The sequence below is a fragment of the Cetorhinus maximus genome, chromosome 15, assembly GCF_964194155.1.
Source record: "Cetorhinus maximus chromosome 15, sCetMax3.hap1.1, whole genome shotgun sequence".
NCBI classification, from domain to species: Eukaryota; Metazoa; Chordata; class Chondrichthyes; order Lamniformes; family Cetorhinidae; genus Cetorhinus; species Cetorhinus maximus.
In genome coordinates this window covers 92,109,929-92,125,514 of record NC_135893.1, presented here as the reverse complement: position 1 = coordinate 92,125,514, position 15,586 = coordinate 92,109,929, and positions in this window count along the sequence as shown.

Genomic DNA, 15,586 nt, shown 5'->3' with positions numbered 1-15,586 from the left:
CAATGCGGCGAAGAGCAGTGGGAAACCAGGGGATTGGGAAGCCTACAAAGACCAACAGAGGACAACTAAAAAGTAAATAAGGAGGGAGAAGATTAAATATGAGGGTAAACTAAACTAGAGTAATATAAAAGAAGATTGCAAGAGTTTTTTTAGATATATAAAGGGTAAGAGAGAGGCAAAAGTGGACATTGGGCCGCTGGAAAATGATGCTGGAGAAGTAGTAGTGGGGAACAAAGAAATGGCCGAGGACCTGAACAGGTACTTTGCGTCAGTCTTCACGATGGAAGACACGAGTGACATCCCCAAAGTTCAAGAGAGTCGGGGGGCAGAGGTGAGTATGGTGGCCATTACCAAGGAGAAGGTGCTAGGAAAACTGAAAGGTCTGAAGATGGATGAATCACCTGGACCAGATGGATTACACCCCAGAGTTCTGAAGGAGATAGCTGAAGAGATAGTGGAGGCGTTAGTGGCGATCTTTCAGGGATCACTGGAGTCAGAGAGAGTCCCAGAGGACTGGAAAATCACTAATGTAACCCCCCTGTTTAAGAAGGGAGTGAGGGAAAAGATGGGAAATTATAGGCCAATTAGCTTGACCTCGGTCGTTGGTAAGATTTTAGAGTCCATTATTAAGGATGAGATTTCAGAATACTTGGAAGTGCATTGTAAAATAGGGCAAAGTCAGCATGGTTTCATCAAGGGGAGGTCATGCCTGACAAATCTGTTAGAATTCTTTGAGGAGGTAACGAGTAGGTTAGACAAAGGAGAGCCAATGGATGTTATCTACTTGGACTTCCAGAAGGCCTTTGACAAAGTGCCGCACAGGAGGCTGCTCAGTAAGATAAGAGCCAATGGTTTTAGAGGCAAGGTACTAGCATAGATAGAAGATTGGCTGTCTGGCAGGAGGCAGAGAGTGGGGATAAGGGGGTCCTTCTCAGGATGGCGGCCGGTGACTAGTGGAGTTCCGCAGGGCTCAGTGTTGGGACCACAACTTTTCACTTTATACATTAATGATCTAGATGAAGGAACTGAGGGCATCCTGGCTAAGTTTGCAGATGATACAAAGATAGGTGGAGGGACAGGTAGTATTGAGGAGGTGGGGAGACTGCAGAAGGATTTGGACAGGTTAGGAGAATGGGCAAAGAAGTGGCAGATGGAATACAATGTGGGCTAGTGTGAGGTCATGCACTTTGGTAGGAAGAATAGAGGCATAGACTATTTTCTAAATGGGGAGAGAATTCAGAAATCTGGAGTGCAAAGGGACTTGGGAGTCCTAGTCCAGGATTCCCTTAAGGTTAACTTGCAGGTTGAGTCGGTAGTTAGGAAGGCAAATGCAATGTTGGCATTTATTTCGAGAGGACTAGAATATAAAAGCAGGGATGTGCTGCTGAGGCTTTATAAGGCTCTGATCAGACCACATTTAGAATATTGTGAGCAATTTTGGGCCCCGTACCTCAGGAAGGATGTTCTGGCCCTGGACAGGGTCCAGAGGAGGTTCACAAGAATGATCCCAGGAATGAAAGGCTTAACATATGAGGAACGTTTGAGGACTCTGGGTCTATACTCGATGGAGTTTAGAAGGATGAGGGGGGATCTGATTGAAACTTACAGAATACTGAAAGGCTTGGATAGAGTGGATGTGGGGAAGATGTTTCCATTAGTAGGAGAGACTAGGACTCGAGGGCACAGCCTCAGAGTAAAAGGAAGACCTTTTAGAACAGAGATGAGGAGAAACTCCTTTAGCCAGAGAGTGGTGAATCTATGGAATTCATTGCCACAGAAGGCTGTGGAGGCCAGGTCATTGAGTGTATTTAAGACCGAGATAGATAGGTTCTTGATTGGTAAGGGGATCAAAGGTTACGGGGAGAAGGCAGGAGAATGGGGTTGAAAAACTTATCAGCCATGATTGAATGGCGGAGCAGACTTGATGGGCCGAATGGCCTAATTTCTGCTCCTATGTCTTATGGTCTTATGGTCCTCTGGAGGGCCCCAGCCTTCTTTCAGTCTCCTGCTCTGGGGCAGGTGCATCCTCAGTGGTCCTAGAGGCTGGAGCTGATGGGGTCACAGCAGAGGGGACTCGGAACACCGGGACACCTTTGGAGAGTCCTAAGTGGAGGCCCTAGTGGTATCCACCTGATGCTTCTCTTCTCTTTGGGTGCCTGAGGGCTGTTCCCTGACTCTTTGAGGAGAAGGGGCAACTGGAGGGAGTCGAGCTGCCCCGTCTGCCTCTTGTGTGGCCACTGCAAAAGCTCGTCCATGGCTACAGCGATGGAGTGCAGGTCTGTGCCCATCTCTGGCAAAAACCGGGTGTTCTGCCGGACCAGGCTCTCCATGGCATTCACCATCCTCCCATGGAGACCTCGATGCGCACACATGTCCTTGCCACCACATCAGAGAACAGGTGGGCAAACTCCTCCGCCTCATGTGCCACTCTTGAGGACCTCTGACACCTCTGCCTGATGTTGCCCTGCCTCTTGCTGCATTTCCAGCATCCAGGACCACTCCCAGAGGCTCGCCATCAGGCTCAGGCATCGCATAAGCCTCTTCCCCAGCAATCCTCCGACTGCCGGTGAAGGCTGCCCCTGCCTCCTCCTGCCGTGGACATATGTCCGTGTGGTGACCACCAGAGTGTGAACCCGGGCCTAAACTAGATCTATAACCCACCGAGATGGGTGTCTCTGGGCTAGTGGAGGGTGCAGGTTTCTGCTGTGATAGCTCTACAGGTGAGAGTTCGTTATCGACATCATCATCCTCAGTCCTCTGTGGGCTGGGGCTGAGGGCGGGGCTGGGGCGGGGGCTGGGGCTGGGGCTGGGGCTGGGGCTGGGGCTGGGGCTGGGACTGGGGAGGGGGCTGGGGCTGGGACTGGGGCTGGGTCTGGGACTGGGGCTGGGGCTGGGGCTGGGGCTGGGACTGGGGAGGGGGCTGGGGCTGGGACTGGGGCTGGGTCTGGGACTGGGGCTGGGGCTGGGGCTGGGGCTGGGTCTGGGACTGGGGCTGGGACTCGGGCTGGGACTGGGGCTGGGGCTGGGGCTGGGACTGGGGCTGGGACTGTGGCTGGGACTGGGGCGGGGGCTGGGGCTGGGGCTGTGGTTGGGGCTGGGGCTGGGGCTGGGACTGGGGCTGGGGCTGGGCTGGGGCTGGGGCTGGGGCTGATGCTGGGACGGGCTGGGGCTGGGACTGGGACTGGGGCTGGGGCTGGAGGCTGGGGCTGGGGCTGATGCTGGGGCTGGGGCTGGGGCTGATGCTGGGACGGGCTGGGGCTGGGACTGGGACTGGGGCTGGGGCTGGAGGCTGGGGCTGGGGCTGATGCTGGGGCTGGGGCTGGGGCTGGGGCTGGGGCTGATGCTGGAGCTGGGGCTGGGGCTGGGGCTGGGGCTGGGGCTGGGGCTGGGTCTGGGGCTGGAGCTGGGGCTGGGTCTGATGCTGGAGCTGGGGCTGGGGCTGGGGCTGGGGCTGGGGCTGGGGCTGGGGCTGATGCTGGAGCTGGGGCTGGGGCTGGGGCTGGGGCTGGGGCAGGGGCTGGGGCTGGAGCTGGGGCTGGGTCTGGGGCTGGAGCTGGGGCTGGGTCTGATGCTGGAGCTGGGGCTGGGGCTGGGGCTGGGGCAGGGGCTGGGGCTGGGACTGGGGATCAGGGTCTGGCCTGACCTTCTTCCTGCTGGCAACTGTAATGGAAAGGGGAGAAAATAAGTGACTAAATGGGCTACCTCCTACATTGCACTGAGCATCACCCTCAGGTTTCTATGTGCAGGGATTAAGCATGTTTCCTCACTGGATGGCTGGGGGAGGCTGGCCTTGCCAGCAGCACAGGCGTGTTCCCAGTCCTCCCCTGCCAGCTCAGCAGCCCACTCTTCATAGTGTGTGAGGGGGCAGAGATTGGGCATTTCCCCTCCCGTCTTCTCTCTCTCTCACACCTGTTGTGTGCTGACTTCTCCTGCGTATAGATAAAAGGTGGTTTGTGAGCGCTTGTGATGCTGGCGTCATTCGCATGCTGCCAATCTCCACCACCAACCCATTGGCAACTGTGGGCCACATGAGAGATGCACTGCTGCTAATCCCCAAGGGTACTGTGACAGCACACTCCAGACACGCGAGCTCCAGCAGCTAGAAGGAGGAGAACAACAGAGACATGGCAAGAACAGCAGAGTCTGCAGCTGCCCTCTACGCCAACCAGCCCCCACCCAAGATTTGTGCCTTCAGTGTGGCTGGGTCAGCGAGTCTAGGTGGCCTCCCTACCTGCAGGCCACATGGACTGCAGTGGGGCTATGAGGCAGGACCCCAGCACTGTGCAAAGGGCAGCACAGATGGCGGCTTTGCCATTGAGGACCATGTGCCAGTTCCCATTCAGTGAGGTGAGTATGGGGCTAAAGGGTTCGCTTACCCTTGTAGCATGGATAAGGTCATTCATTCTTCTCCTGCACTGCAGGCCTGTCCTCGTATGGGTTGAATTGGCACGCCCCACCCTGGCAATCGACCCACACCCCCCCATGCAGACGTGGCACGACGGGCGGGCCTCCCCCTCCCATCCCTCGGAAAAAGGACATTACTCCTGTCCTCCAACTGCTTGAAGAAGCGTGTCCAGCGAGGCATTGCTGAACCTTGGGGCCGGTGCTTGTGGACTCTTGCCTGCCCTATCCAGCTCCGAACTCCGACGCGTGGTGAATGAGTAGCTGTCCGGGAGCCTGGATATGATGGCGGGGCGCGTGACCTTCTTGCCGCCCTGCCATGCGATTCCCCGGGAAATCCCCGGCTGCATAATTAATCAGCGCAACTTTGCGCGATTCGGAGGTTTATCCCACAAGGCTCTGCGGCACGAGCCCCTCTGACTTCCCGTCCCCCCCGACCCCCCACCTTGGGATTTAGGCTCGGAGCGATAAACCCAGGCCATCGTTACCAAATTGGATGGTTTCTGACCGTCAATTGAGCAGCACTTTATCACACGTCCAATATATTCGTAACTAGTGAACAAAAGTGATAAGTGTTTGAAGGACATAATTTTTAAATTCCCCCGATGGGTTCTCTCCCGGGTGAATTACGGCAGTGTCCTACAGATAAGTCTTTAGTCCTGGAGATGCCACGGCAATCCTGGAGGGTTGGCAACGCTAACACGGCCCCAACAGATCTTGCCATGGAAATCTAGCTGATCCATGTTATCATTAAGGTCCAGGTAGATTCATTCTACATTAGAGCACTGTGCTCTCCCAGGAATGGGAGTGAATGGGAACAGAAATTGACACTGGTAACTGAAAGTGAAAGAAGCAAAGTAGAACATCGAACCGTCTGTGGGATACCATGCAATTTTAATGCTCTGTAAGGGGGGAAGTAGCTGAGACAGCTATTTTCTTGCCTCCGTGCTGAAAGGTAGCTTTCAAGTTTAAAAAAAACTTAAGACGCTGAGCAGAAAAGTCTGCTACAATTGTGCAATTTGATTTCTGCTGCTACTCCACTGTGCTGCAGGTCCTCTAGTTTTCTCAAAAAAGCATCAATTATCTCTAGTTCTGCAGCTGCGTTCCTAGAATAATACGAGGTTCCGCTTCTTGTGTTTAAATTATTCCATAGAAGGAAAAAGAATTCCAATTGTTTTTGTCTTCATTATTCGTGACCCCAGGATGTCCCAAGCCACTTCACAGGCAAGGAAGTACTTTTGAAGTTCACTTGCTGTTTTAATGTGGGAAACGCAGCAGCCAAATTGTGCACAGCAAGCTCCCAAACAGCAATGTGATAATTACCAGATCATTTGCTTTTTTCTTTCAAATGTAGCTGATTGAGGAATAAGCCTTGGCCAAGATGCTAAAGCAATTCATGCTCAGGAACAATTGTGCCATGACACTGGCCTCGTCACTTTTGTGAAGGTCACCGTGTGGAACTGTAAGTCAACCCAATTGTCTGCATATTGTACAATTATACACACAAGAAACCTAGGGCCAGAATTTTACGCCCGCCCACTGGTGGAGGGAGTTGGGGAGCCAATTATTGGCCACTAAAGGGCTGTTTCCTGCTCAGCCTAATTTTTTAAGCTGGCGGGAGGATTGAACTTCCGTGGAGGAAGCCTGGAAAAGAACCGAGTTACATCTTGGGTGGGAAGGGGTGGGGGTGTCACCATCACTAGCCCCCTTCTGAAGTCGGACGCTCCCCCTTAAGGTCCGGTGGCCTCCGGACCTCCCTCCCCTACTGGTCTCTCCCCTGCGACCCCAATCGCCCCCTTCGCATCCCCACCCTCCCCTGCTCTGGGACCCCTTGAACTTACTTAGGCCTCTGGCGCCCAGACTTAGGCTCTGACGTCCTCTTGCATTTCTTCCTCTGTTCATTGCAGCGCTGTCGCCGCATGGACTGGAGAGCTGCCAGCCAATCAAGTCAGCCGGCAGCTCTCTAGGACGGGACTTCCTCCTGAGCGAGGGGCAGAAGTCCCGCCTGCAGCCACTTGACGCTCATACGAGCGTGAAATGGCTTTGGGCCACTTGGAGTTGGCGGGGATTTGTTCCCTTCGGACTCTTCGGATTGGGGGGAGAGCGAGACCCCACTATCTTAACAATTCAGGCTTGTGTTTCCATTCGTGCAAAACACTGAACTCCATCAGAAAACAGGCAATATTCTGTGTATGTGCCACAATTAGTTTTAGATAGTGGAAATTCCAATGGGGCTACATTTGAATACATTGAAAAAACAAGCCCAGGGCAAAGTAATCTTGGGCAGAATTTTATGGCCCCAACTTGGGGAGCCGTTCAAAACTCCATTGGCTGTGGCAGGAACGGAAGATCCTGCCCGTGGAAAGGGCCGAATTATTCTGTCCCATGTTAATTTTAAGCTTTAGAACTTTGAACCCGCTGTATCTGCATAATCAGAAATCACCAACTTATTCTCAATCTTGATTGTAAGCAAATAATTTACTTGCATATAAAGGGTCATTGCACCCATACTGAAAACCCTAGCCCAGTTATCATGATAGTGGCTTTTAAAATTATTTGGGTTCCTTACACACCATAACATTATAGAATCTCGCGAACCCACTCCTTTAATCACTTCTGCCACTGAAAATGGGCAGGGGTAATGTTTTCACTCTTGTTTCTTAGTCTGTTTGTCTGTAAACAATATATCGCAAAAACTAATGGATGAATTTAAAAAAAAAACTGGTCCTCAGACAGGGTATGACCCAAGGAAGAACTGATTTGCCTTTGGCCAAGATATGGATCTAGATCCTGGAATCTTTTAAATAATCCACTATTTTGGGAGATCGAGCGAATTGACATTTTTTTTAGAATGTTGTGGGTTGTTTTATTTAGAATGTTGTTGATTGTTTTAGGATGTTGTGGATTGCCTCAGCTGCTCTGGTGAAATTTGTCACAGCTGTGAAAATGTGAGCAGAGTTTTCAGGGCAGATTGCTGGATGTGCACTGGCCTGAAGGCCCCTCAGTGAGATGGCAGCTCTTAATGAAATGGTTTATTTTTCAGCTTTGGAGTTACAGAGCACCAACCAGGCAAAGAAAAGCCTCAAGGAAGGGCTATGTAATTGTAATAATTTTGAGGTTAAACAGCGTGATGGAGGTATGCACTCTACTGAGTGCCCTCTTTACGTGTTCTTTGTGGTAATTCTTAATAAGAACTGATACTTAAAGATTTGGCTTTGTGTTTTGTTTTAATACATGAAGCCCCCATCTGTTAGCAGAATTTAAGGAAGAATGCTTGGAATCTGAAATGAACATGGAAAATGCTGGAATTGGAAGGGCAGAAAGAGGAAGAAAGGAGAAGCTTTTGAGGTGGGACCCTTTATCAGAATCTAATCATATCTAATCAGATATGATTAGACTGAAAAACATCCTGTCATTTAATGTATACCTGCTAACTTGAAGGAGGTAATTTAGACTTTGGATAACAGTTGTAAAACCAGCCACATCGGATTCACCTGCCTGACCCCAATTTTCATTATCATTCACTAAATCAGGAGAGGTACATAATGGGTGGCTGAACCTGATATTGCTCATTGTATCCTATTGTTAAAACTACCCTCCCCCTGAGGTTTTGCTTTCGCGCCGAAGATGAGACAATCGACCATGCTTCGTTTCAATAGGATTCAATTCATGTTCACCCCCTGGGGCAGGACCGTCCCTGAAACCTGCTGCTTTCGCACTTTTTTGCACATTTGACGAGAGCTCTTCTGGCACTCGGGGCCGGCATGTTCACAGCTAATAAACTCAGCACCTGCCATGGAGCCCAGGACTGGTGCTTGCTTTTCGCTGGCACATCTGACACAGGAATCCCCTCAGTGAAACATGATTAATTGCAGCTCTCCGCTGGCTCATGGCCAACTTGGCTGCCTCCGCAGTGTAGCAGGTTGCAGCCCAGCTTTAGGGAAAATGTTTACATAATCCACAGAAGAGGTAAACTTATGCAAGTGGAAAGGGATGCGTAGTTTCGTCGCGACCAATGTTATTGAAGTTTTATTAAAACAATTTGTCTCTTGTTCCCCTCCTTCAGTTCCTCTATTTGGGGCATCTGACAAATGCAGTCATTCCCATTTTTATTTATACTTTATGTATATATACCTCATGTATATGCAACATAAATAAAAGTCAAGCTTCCAAGACATAACTATTATGACATTCGTTTAGGGATGTATATCAATGTTGATTCTAAAGTTGCGTTTCTTTCCAGTTGCTACAATTTAACGTATTACTTGATATTTCCCAACAGCTCTCCATCCTTCTGATGGGTTAGCCTTCGTTCAACTTTATTTTCTAAACATGACATAAATTACATTGAGTTTACAGCACAGAACCAGGCCATTCGGCCCATCTGGCCTCTGTTGGTGTTTTTGCTCCACACAAGCCTCCTCCCATAATTCATAGATTCTTTAAGTTAGTGGACGGAATTTAATGTCCCCCCCGCCATGGCACGTTTTGAGTGAGGCAGGGGAGGCACATTTATCAGGTGGAAAGGTGGAGTGAGGGGATCCTGTCGCCTTCCCACCACTAACCTGACCCGATTAAGCCTGTGGTGGGGAGACCAGTGGGTGGGCGTCCTGCTCCACCACCAACTGAGGCCCTTAAGTGGGAAATTAATGCTCACTTAAGTGCCTTATCCCGCCACTGCTGGTATTCACCCAGTGGCGGGCCTGAGATTCGCCATGTGGGGGAGCCTAGAAAGCAAATCCTGTTGGGGTTGCTTGAGGGCTCCCAGGGGGAGGTCCCTCATTCACAGTCACTCAGTGCCCTCGAGCGGCCCAGTAATGGGATGGGAGGAGCTGCTGAGAGCCAGCCCCTGACGTTGCTCCGACACCCTTCCCTCTCCCCTACAACCCTCCACCCCATGACCCGCCCCTCACCTCCCCACCCACCATCACTTACCTGTGCTTGGGGCCCATCGGTGATCCTAGGCCTCGAGTGGGTGTAGTGCTGGCAGCAGCCACCATCTCCCTGGTGCAGCTGCTGAGCTGTCAACCTCTGATTGGTTGGCAGCTCTCGGCGAGCTGGACTCCTGTCACCCGGGGTCCTTGATGCTGGGCCGCCACCGAGTTCAGTGCCTGATTGGCACTTCATTTGCCAGGCCTTCCCGAAAAGGGACGATGCAGGGCTCTCGCCAGCTCTCCAGTCAGCAGGTGAGATCATTGTCGGCTCCATCAAATAGTGCCCATATCGAGCCAGTTATGCCACAGAACAAGGTCGTTCAGCTCAGCAAGTCCATGCCAGCTCCCCTTGGAGCAGTCCAGTCAGTCCCATTCCCCCACTCGATCCCCGTAGCCCTGAAAGTTTACTTCCTTCAAGTGCCAATCCAATTTCCTTTTGAAATCATTGATTGTCTCTGCTTCCACCACCCTCGTGGGCAGCTAGTTCCATGTCATGACCACTCGCTGTGTAAAAAAATGTTCTTCCTCACAACTCCCATGCATCTCTTGCCCAAAGTCTGTCTTCCTTAGTCCTTGTGCCATCAGCTGCTGGGAAGAGTTTTCCCTTGCCTATCTAAGCTTGTTATAATCTTGCACACCTATATCAAATCTCCCCTCAATCTCCTTTGCTTCAAGGAGAACAGCCCATCTAATCCTATCAGCATATCCTCCTATTCCTTGCTCCCTCATGTGCTTACCAAGCTCCCCCTTAAATGCATCCATGCTATTCACCTCAACTACTCCATATGGTAGTGAGTTTCCCACATTCTAACCACGCTCTGGATAAAGAAGTCAAGATTCATGTCTCTGGTGTTGCTGTTGTTTGTTTTGCCTATATTTTATAGGAACAAATCAATGCATCCATACAAACTGTAATGAAAATAAATATCAATAACAACAATGTGTACATGTGTATTTATATGGCACTTCTCATGTAATAAAATGTCCCAAGGTGCAAGTGACAGTAAGGTGCTAATGACACAGTGTACTATTATCAATACCTTACGAAGGGAATAAGAAGGGGCAAGGATAATTGGCTGATATTGCTATTTAAAGGAGTCCTTTCCAACGACAAATATCGCTGACTCGATGGAATGGCCTGCTTCTGTGCTGCACTTTTCATTGATTCTTTGAAACCTGTGTAGAGCTAGAAGGCCTATCCATGAAGTAAATGGAGATTGAACACAGTCAAAGGATCGAGAATCTCCCAATCACTTGTCACAGTTAAAGGAGCTGAGTTGGGATGGTCCCCTTAGTCAAAACAGTGTGGTGGTAAGTGAAAGACACTTAAAAACAATTCTCGTCCTATTTTTATTTGAATTTGCTCCCCTAAGACAGAGATCTGTGCTTTCCCTTGGAATTCTGTGAGGGCATCGCAACTGAGCCTGAGGCAGTTTGTACCTGGCACCACAAAGTCCACTTCCATTCATGAGACAGGGGAGGCCCAGTCTCCCACCCTGTCTCACAAGGAAAACAAAATAAATCTTTACCCTTGTTTATCAATAATTCATGGCTTCCCCTCTTCCTGCCTCTAAAACCTCCTCCAGCTCTATGTGGTCGACCATGCTCATGACTTCCCGAACACTGGCCGTCTTTGCAAACACTCCTCATTCTGTTCCATCGCTGGCTGTAGATCCTACAGTAGCCTGGCCTTCCTAATCCGTGCTGTTCTACTTTTCTGAATTCATTCATGAGATGTGAATGTCACTGGCAATTCCAGCGTTTATTACCCAACCCTAACTGCCCTTGAGAAGCTGGTGGTGAGCCGCTTTCTTGAACTGTTACAGCCCTTATGGTATAGGTACACCCACGATGCTCTTAGGGAGGGAGTTCCAGAATTTTAACCCATAGAATCATAGAAAATTTACAGCGCAAGAGGAGGCCAATTGGCCCATCATGTCTGCACCGACTCTGTGACAGTGAAGGAACAGTGATGTATTTTCAAGTCAGTATGGTGTTTCAATTGAAGGGAAACTTGCCAGTGGTACTGTTCCAATGCATCTGCTGTCCTTGTCCTTCTAGGTGGTAGAAGTCACAGGTTTGGAAGGTGCTGTTGATGATGCCTCAGTGAGTTGCTGTAGTGCATCTTGCAGATGGTACACACTGTTGCCACTGTGCACTGCTGGTCACAGGGATGAGTGCTTTAATAAGGATGGGGTGCCAATCAAGTGGATGATTTGTCCTGGATGGGGTCAAGCTTCTTGAGTGTTGCTGGAGATGTACTCATCCAGGCAAGTGGAGAGCATTCCATTACTCTGCTGACTTGTGCCATGTAGATGGTGGACAGGCTTTGGTGAATTACTCGCTGCAGAATTCCTAGCTTCTGATCTGCTTTTGTAGCCATTGTATTTAGATGGTTGATCCTGTTAAACTTTTACCTCTTTCCGCAACTGAAATACCTCTTTAATTTCTACTACTTTATCCCTTATTTGTGCCTTTGGTTTCCTCTAATTCTTCTGCTACAAATGCTCTGGATCTGTCCTCTTCCCTTCCCTCTGTGAAATTCCTTTCAATATTTGCTATATTTAAGCTATGGTCCCTGAAATGTCATGGTGGGCTTGTGGGAGGCTGGGGGCAGGGTGGGGTGGGGGGGTTCCAAGTCATGTGCCATTTGCTTTGTTTCTTTATGGGGTTCCATTAGTTTTCCACCAGAGTTGTGGCTCAAAGCCAGGGAAACCTCCCCCACAACAACATACAGAATTTCAGGGCCATGGTATATTGGGAATTGGCACGCACACAACAGAATCTAGTTCATTTGATAAACGAAATAACTAAATTATCACCAGAAGTTTAAATATTTAACTTGGCTTTAGGGGCCAGAATAAGATTTATTACAGTAGCAAAATTTACCCTGGTTCAGCAAGTCACAATATTAGGCACTTATTGTAGTTAAATTTTAATGAGATGGGAGAGAGAGAGATTACCTCTGCACCAAACTTACTTAATTTTCATGAAATTCAGGAGAATTGGAGCTAGTTAATTAGAGCTGTGCCTATGTGATGTGTGTGGGTGGCGGGAATGCAGGAAGTTTATGCACCATCAGTATTAGTAGACTGAAATGACAAATCTGCGATTGGAGTGACAGCCACATGTCACTGAAGTTGAGTTTTAGAATGACAGCAGTCAAAACCAAAAGCGGGATCGGCCCAATATAAATAATTGTCTATCCCGTGCGTAAAGTAGTCATTTTTGGATTTGCAACACTTATTAGAAAATCCTTGTGTGTATTTGACATTTGAAGCAAGTATGATTCTTTTACTTGTCTGTTTTTGTTACCAAATCACTATCCAAATACTCCACTGTCTCGGAAGAATTTCAAGGTTTTGCAAATGATGGCCACTTTTGCAAGGAGTTCTGGAGCACTTGGAAGTGCTCCCCAACAAGGAGCCTTCAGGGAGGTCTGAAAATCCACGAGTAGAGGACTAATTGGTCACAAAATATTTTGTCTGAAGTGACTGCCTCACGGTGAATTGTTTTACTCGGAGGAGGCTGTGAACACTGTTTGCTTATTAACTTTTTGACAGGGTGGTTGGATAAGCCGGCCTTTATTAAAGCCAAGGATTCGTGTTGTTAAATTAAACAAAACATGGCTCGTGCAGCGCTGCTAATAACATGGCCCCCACATGAATGAACTCCTTGGTTTCAGTACTGATGCTACGCGGTCCATTAACAAAGCAAAGCCATTTTGTTGAAATGAAGAAAGGATGTAAAATCTTTCAGAAACAAGAATTTCCACAAACATTGCCAGTTGAATTTATGCAATCGTTTATACATCATTCTGGCACTGAAACTAGAAGCAGCTGCTCTCCCCTGTTAATAACATAAGCACCATTCTACTGCATTAGTGTGATGCTGTCATGTAATTTTAATATTGCTCATTAAGGTGCTTATTTCCATGTTGGGAGAATCCTACTTCTGCACTCCACATCTGTGAGGCTTTCTCAGAATCTTACAGTGCAGAAGGAGGCCATTCAGCTCTTTATATCTGTGCTGGATCTTTGAAAGTGCTTTCCAATTAGTCCCACTTATTCATTGTATATTAATAGTTGTTTAGTAATACAGAACTTGAGTATCATTGAAAAAAGACACATGTCGAAGCTTTTTGTCTTGCACTCATCAGGACATTCACAAGAATATCAAATGTAAAGGGAACAACCATTTAAACTTCATGAAATGAGAGTGCTTGTTGATTGTGTTACGGACAGGAAGGGGATTAATTTAAACAGCTCTGCTTCCCCCTCCCAATACCCGTCCATAAATAAAGGTGTTTTTGATTTCTGATTTTGCCCTTTATAAGTGGTGATGTAGTATCCCCAACCATTCTGTTTGGATTGATCCCATCCTCTATTAATAACTCCACAGCAAACTTGAGATATGGTAAAATAAGAGGGTCGGTTTATTTTATGCACCCACCAAATGTGGGAAGGGATTTCATAACATCCGCTCCCTTTTGCACTCATAGGCCAGGATTTTACAGCCCCTCCCACCCGCTAGGATATTACGGCCCTGCCGAACTGAATGGAGGTTTAAATGGCTCACCGCATCCGCCGGGGGGGAGACAAGCCGTGGCGGGGCTGTAAAATCCTGGCCATGCAATGGAAGAGGGATAAGGGAAAGAAAGAAGTACAGGGCAAGACCTCGATTAAAAAATGAGTTTCACATGAGTCCAGAGTCCAGAATCAAAAGTCCAATGGGGTATTCCTTCAAAGGTTGGCAGGCTGATCCATCTTCCCACAAGCGAAGACATCCCCGATGGAAGAAGGCGTGTAGAGATGAATGAGTCTTATTGGCCCAGACACAGGAGTTCCGATGTTCCAGTAGTTCACAGTGTAAGTTAGGGCCAGGCAATTTACCTGCACAGAGCTCTGTCTGATGCTATCCTGTAAGGTGGTAAAATGATAGACTGCCTGGTTCAGTCCTACATAGAAATATTACAGGTTCGAGCAACGGGGTGGGGGGGGAGGTCATGTGACATACCTCCCACTTCTTCCCCTGGGTTTTGGACAAGGGATGCATTTTTCCAGGTTTGGAATCTTAAGAGGTTTAATAGAGGAGTCCGCGCCCCCTTTTGTCCTTGAAGACATACTGGCCAGAATTTTTCCGTCGGCGAGTTGGGGGCGGGACCTGCTCGCCGACGTGAAAATGACGCGGGATGACGTTGGGGGGATCCCCCGATGCCATCCCGCCCCATTTAAATATTCAGGAAGGCGGGGGCACAGCGCAATCAGCTGTTCGCCCGCCGACCTGTCAATGACCAATTGAGGCCATTGGCAGGGTAGTTAACCCAATTAAAGGCCCTGCCCGTCCAACCTTAAGGCTGGCGGGCAGGCCAGGAGCCCCAGCGGGCTTCTGAAAAAACATGAAACCTCATCCACTGGCGGGATGAGGTTTCATGTCTGTTTTTAAAAAGTTTAATAAAGTTTTAGTCATATTTATTAACATGTCCCATCTCGTGTGACATTGTCACATGAGGGGGACATGTTAATAATTTTTTTACTTTTCTATTTTTGATGTTTATAAAGCTTTCACTGATCTCCCTGAGACAGCACTTAGTCTCAAGGATATGTGTGCTCTTTCACGTGCATACGCGAAAGAGCGCACTTTGACAGTTGGGGAATCTCTCCGCCCCCCCGCACAGAAAGCGCATAGCGCTTCTCATCGGGCAGCCCACTGGGCGGGCCTTAATTGGCCCACCCACTCAAAATGGCGACGGAGCCCACTTCGGCGGTGGCAATCGGCTGTCCACCTGCCGCCAAGCCGGTCGGGCCCGCCCGCCCATCAAGGGCAAAATTCTGCCCACTATCTCCGTTGGCCACAGCTCTGCCTTAGAAATGTATAAGGTGTTGGCGCATTTCATTGGAATTTGATTTGCTGCAGTCACAGGGGGCAACAGCACCTCTTTAAAGGTGATGAGGTCCCTGCAAGTTGCTGAAGGTTAGAAATTCCTCTGGTATGAGTCATGGCTAGTCAGGCATGTCAGGGTAAAGCCTTTTTCCATTTTTAAAATAAAAATAATAATTTTATAAAGTAGCTAGGTTGCCATGGATATATAGTTTCCCTCCTCTCTTCTGGACGGGACAGTTGGCAAGTGGACTCTGAGGGGGAGGCGTGCTTTGTTGTTCCCTTTACGTTTGGTATTCTTGCAAATGTCCTGATGATTGCAAGGCGAAAAGCTTCGATGTGTGTCTTTTTTCAGCGATACTCAAATTGTA